The following is a 5527-nucleotide window of genomic DNA, read 5'->3' on the forward strand; positions in this document are numbered from 1 at the left end:
TACTTCAAGTGCACTTATCTGTAAATAACTTACCCTGACAAAGTATATTGCCTATATAGATGCATAATAGTGCTTCAGTTTTTGAAACTCAAAGGTAGACAAGCTACCCTCCTTGGGGATTATTTTGCAAAATTATATGCACTAGGTGCAATCTGGTCCAACTCAGACAAAAAACAAAAGCATTTTCTAAATTACTACCTTTGAGTCCCAGGAACAAATTGCCTCTATTAGCAAGGATTAGGTGTTCAAAGATTACAGAGAAATCACTTGCTTATTTCTTCAACTCAGTGGAGCTTTGACTCCATCACAGGATGTGCTGGAAACATGAAAAGCCCATGAAAAGTAGACCCATCTAGTGCAGCAGCTCTCAAACCAAAATATTAAAAGGGTGGACACCTTGTCTACACGATCATGGCACTGGAGAGATATTGGGAAAATCTATACAGAGATGGCTAACCCTTCTCAATGTTTCATTTCAGTGCAAATCCAAATGCTTCTGCTGGCTGACAGTCATCTCCAGAGGGACCAAAGCCACCAGCACATCCCAGCAGCAGCTGGACAATGTCTGTTCCATGGGATGTCACAGGACTGCCTGTCCACTCTATTAAAGGCTGTGCTTCTTCAAAATTTCTCAGACACAATAAATGATCCTATCCTTCATCAGAATGAGTGCATTTCCAGGTGCAAGAAGGGAGGATTACCTAATCATGTCACAAAGAGTCTGGCACCCATCTGATCATGGAGAAACTGCACAGCAGGGCAGTAGTCTTCCTTATCCTGCTCCCTCCTTTTCAAGTAGAGAGCAGAGACTCACACATGGCTGCCATGAGCTGCACATCTCCTGTCCTTTTTAATTTCCAAGGCATCAGGCCTGCAAGGCTCAGGAAGCATTGAGCCTTGAGGTTGCTGGCCAACCCCCTCAGTTGCCACAGGACTATGGCAGCATCAGCTTTCTGCCCTTCCTCAGGAGTTGGTGAAGACCTGCTCAGCAGTCACACCTGAAAAGGCAAGAGAGGCAATATTGCCAGGGCCAGAAAAATATAACCACACAGGTAGAGAAAAGGTTGGGATAAATGAGGGGCTTGCACACTGTCCAAGCATGCAGCACTCAAGGGCTGCCATTGTCTTCTGCTTGGCTCTGTCCCAGCTCTTTGCAGAACTGGGGCCTGGTGAAGGGACTATCCCTGATGGTAGCACACCATAAACTCATGTTTTCTCACATTGCCCATACAAGTTGGACTGCATTTCCTCTTCAGCTTTTCTTGTTAGCCCAGTTCCAGATTCCCTTTTCTTCTTGGAGTCCTGTATGTGATGCTGCAATGGAGACAGTGTCCTCAAGAAATGGGATATGATACTTTCTTTCAAGATGATTTTAGCACTGAGAAGACTCTTTGGATTATGCACTTTTTACCAGGAAGCAAAGTGAAGAGAGACTGGAAATAAACAGCAGCTCCTGAAAAGGGTTAAAGCTAGGATGGACTGTCAAGTCACTTGTCTGAGTTGCAGGAGAAAATGCCTGTCGTGGCAAGGGGTCAACCGAGAAAGGCAGAGCTCGCTGCTTTTGAGGGTAACACCATTGCCAGTAGGTTACAAGTAATCTGCAAGGGCTTCTGCTTAAAGCATCCAATCTGCAATCTGTCGTGGAGTCCTTGTATCTGCTGAGGGAACAGAGTATGACTCCTCACAGATGTCCCATTTCTTCTGCATTGGAGGAAAATAAAGTAGTTTACCCTGTCCCTGAGGCTTTTAGATGACCATATCTTCTGAGAGCCTGGAATACTGTGTTCTTTTAGTTTACTAGTGATGGGTAGTCCATGATGACATGAATAATTTGATTTGCGTAGTGCAACACCATCTCTTGCCAGGGATAAAATTTGATCATATCATATTTGATGTCACCTGACGATTGTTCTTATTCATTGCCCCACAGATCTTAAATCCATCCTTCTCCAGAAGTAAGGAGGATGTAAGGAGACCTTATACTTACTTGATTTCAATACCTTGTCTTCCACCAACCACTCTGTGCTGTTGACCTCTAGATCTAGACTGCATTCACAAGCACTCCCCATAAAAGAGTATGTCTGTTTCTTAGGTGCCAAGCATAAACAGATAATGAAGACATGCTAAGGCTCCGGCCAGTGTACCCTGGCATCTTTAAAGGGAAATGTACAAATGTGTCCTGCTCTTTGAAGGCATTTGAGTAAGACAAATCCATAGGAACAAATGCTGCACAGGTGTACTCTATAGATGGATACTAATTGACTGCAAGGCATGAACTGGCTTGGAAACCACAGTGCAGAAAACAGCCAGAAGCCAGCCCTTCTCCCAAACCCCACTCCCTTACAGGCTTCCAGGTGATAATATTGTGGTCTGAGTCAGGCAGAGCTTGCTATGCTGGCCATTGCAGGATCACAGTGTGCGTGACACTGACCAGGCTGGGGCACAGCCAGAGGCAAAAGAGGCTTGCTGAAGACATGAGCCAAAAGAACAGTCTGTTCAGTTTCACAAACTTTAAAATTTTGGGGTCACTATACACAATTCTTGTATATGTTCCATCACTTGCTCGAAAGTCTTGTGACAGCTGCTACGTACACCCTGTCCTAAAGCACAGAACAAACGCATTCCATTTGACATGCTGCTCAGGTGACTGAAGAAACAGCATCTTACAAAATAGCTTATTCAGGAACAACTTATGTATGTGTCACTGCTCTCTGCAATAAATGTAGAAGTTTTATAGTGCATTTTTTAAAAACTTGACTTTGAGGGTTTTTTTAAATATAATTTAACTAAAATTTTATGTTCATGATTGTCTCCTACAATACACAATGCAAATGGAGAAGAAATATGGGGGGAATTACATTGCTAGCAGGAAAAAAATTCACAAATAAAATGTGCTGAAAGTAAAACAGATGGTTGGCACCTGGTGGTCCTTTATAACCCTGGGTGACAGTTAGAACTGTTCCTACACTTGGAGAGGAAATAAAGGAAGTGAAACTTGTCTGTATCACGGTTACACTTGTGCTGCTTTAGGGTTCTTGACATTGTAGGGTGTGGGATTTCTAGCTGTGCCTAAACTGAAGGTCAGTCCTAGCTCCTTAGCTGTCCACATCCCCCAACGCTGCTCTTTTCCCAGAGCCTGGAGGGTGTTTTGCATGTAGATCAGACTACCAGCACCACACATGCTGGGTGGGCACAGTAGGGTACTCACCACCTCCCAAGCAGAGCAACAACAGCAGCTTCTGCTGCTCTGTCCTGCAGTCACCTTCTTGGAATGCTGAGAAGCAGAAAGCAGTGTGGTCACTCCTTGTCTCTGCATGCCCTCCCTGCTTCTGAGACACTGAGTGTGGATCCATGCAAGGCACTGCATTATGTATTGCTGCCTGAGCAAGTGGACACTCCCTGCACAGAGGCTCCCTAGCTGGCATATTTGTGACCTCTCCAAACAATTTTGGTGCAATGTCTCCAGTGGTCTACATGTCTGTAACCCTCCCTAGCAATATAGTCTCAGAAATAAGATGTCATAGCCGTCAGTCATCAACAATTCATCTTTCCCACAAAGCTATTGGATGTGACAGTAAACAGTCACCTTCAGCTAAGTCCATTCTGAAAAATTACTTGAAGGCAAATCGTTGAAAAACAGACAGACTTGCAAACGGGAACAGTGAGACCAGTGCCTGTGCTAATTTGCCTTAGGTATGGCTACAAGGTCACATAGTAGGAGAATTGAGGAAAAATATCAGCATATGGTGCATAATGGGATAATTTTAATAACAAAATTGCTAATTTTCACCTCTTATTCCCAAAGATTCATTTGGCCTATCTGGAACCTGACCTCCTCCCTCCACGGGTTGTTCTTAGGTTGCACTGCTACTTGATGATTCCTCATACAAGAGGGTTTCTTCATTGGTCACCTCCCAAAGAAATACCACACTGAGCAAAGCAAGGGAAGGATAGGAGCCAGCACTACTCTTACCAACTGCATAAACTTGCAAAAATGTTGTGCCCACTCCCACAAACCTTCTGCAGCAAGGGGTGAGAGAGGGGTTCAGATTAAGGAGTGATTCAGTGAGGTGGAGCTCTTATGCCAGAAGCATGACTTTCCATGCCAGGAGTTCTGAAGGATGAGGCACTACTGCCAAAAAAGCATGACAACAGGGAAGATATTGAGACCACTGATGCAGAAGTAGCTCTTCTCATGTGTTGTATGCATAGTGAGTACAATTCCAGTGTGTTTTACAATGGCTCTACTCCTTCAAAAGTCCACAAGCAACAAGAGTATTTGAAATTTGCCACCTTTGCCACTGAGCGCTGTTTTTTCACCATACAAATTGTCACTAGATGGATTACATGTCAGGTTTTAGAAGGTTATATGAATCATCCCCATTCAGAAGCATCCACCACTTATTTATGCACTGAGCACTCAGCACTTAAGTCAAATTATTTTCATGTTACCACAGAACAATGAGCTCCTGCAGCCACACTTCTGCAGGTGAGACTGCAAATAGTATTAGCAAGTGCTATAATGTTTACCATGTCTGCAGCAGCATTCCTACAACACTCAAGAAAGATTTTATCAATTCTGTGCTGTATGCTCTTAGCAGCTTATCAGAGCCACAAGCCTAAAAGCATTCTCAAATAGAAGTGACAAAGAGTTCCTATTTCTATAGTTCATGTACTTAAGTGCAAGAACTGCATACATGACTTAGAGCCCTTTCAATACTATAGCACTCAACTGATTTACAGCATCTTTAGAACACCATGCCTGAACTCCCTCTGAGATCTGCAAGTGTCCTTGAAACACTTGGCCACTGAGTGTCTGTCTACTGTTTTTTGATATGAACTTTCCATATGTAATAGAATTTCCATACTCACAGAAAAGTTACCATCAGAGTGCTTTTTAAGTGAAGCACTTGGAAGAAGGTACCTGTAAGATGTTAGCAAAGCATCAAAATTTAAAAAGTTCCTTCTTTAATCTGTTTCCAAAGGACTAATCCTACTTCAGATCCCAGCTATTTTATGTTGTATACTTGAAAATTCTAAAGGTTCAGGAATGCACAGAGTAGTCCACAAACACCATTTCATTTACAGCAACAATGCTTAGGAAATCCATGAACTTGGGGGTTAATAATGTCAGAGAAGATGCACATGATCTCACCTGCTCTCTATTTCACTCTCTTTTTAAGAAAGAAAAACACCCACTACAATTCCACACTCTTTCCTTTCCCAATAAAGAAGGACAAGATTGTCTAGAATATTTTATTTTTCAATTCCAAAAGAATATTCATATGAATAATTCACATTAGTGACTGGAAAAACTAAGTAACTACAGATACACAACTTCATAAATAACTTTTCTCCAGAGTATATGAAAGTGTTCTGAATATCAGCATTTTGTTCAAATAAGAAGCTCTTGATTATAGTTTTATTGATTAATTGCTTTAATTGATTGAATGTACTTAACTACATGTGTTCAGAGGGAAGACAATCTGCGTGAATAATTATATGCTACATTCAAAAAAAACAGTCA

This window comes from Anomalospiza imberbis, chromosome 5 (genome assembly GCF_031753505.1).
Source record: "Anomalospiza imberbis isolate Cuckoo-Finch-1a 21T00152 chromosome 5, ASM3175350v1, whole genome shotgun sequence".
Classification (NCBI taxonomy): Eukaryota; Metazoa; Chordata; class Aves; order Passeriformes; family Viduidae; genus Anomalospiza; species Anomalospiza imberbis.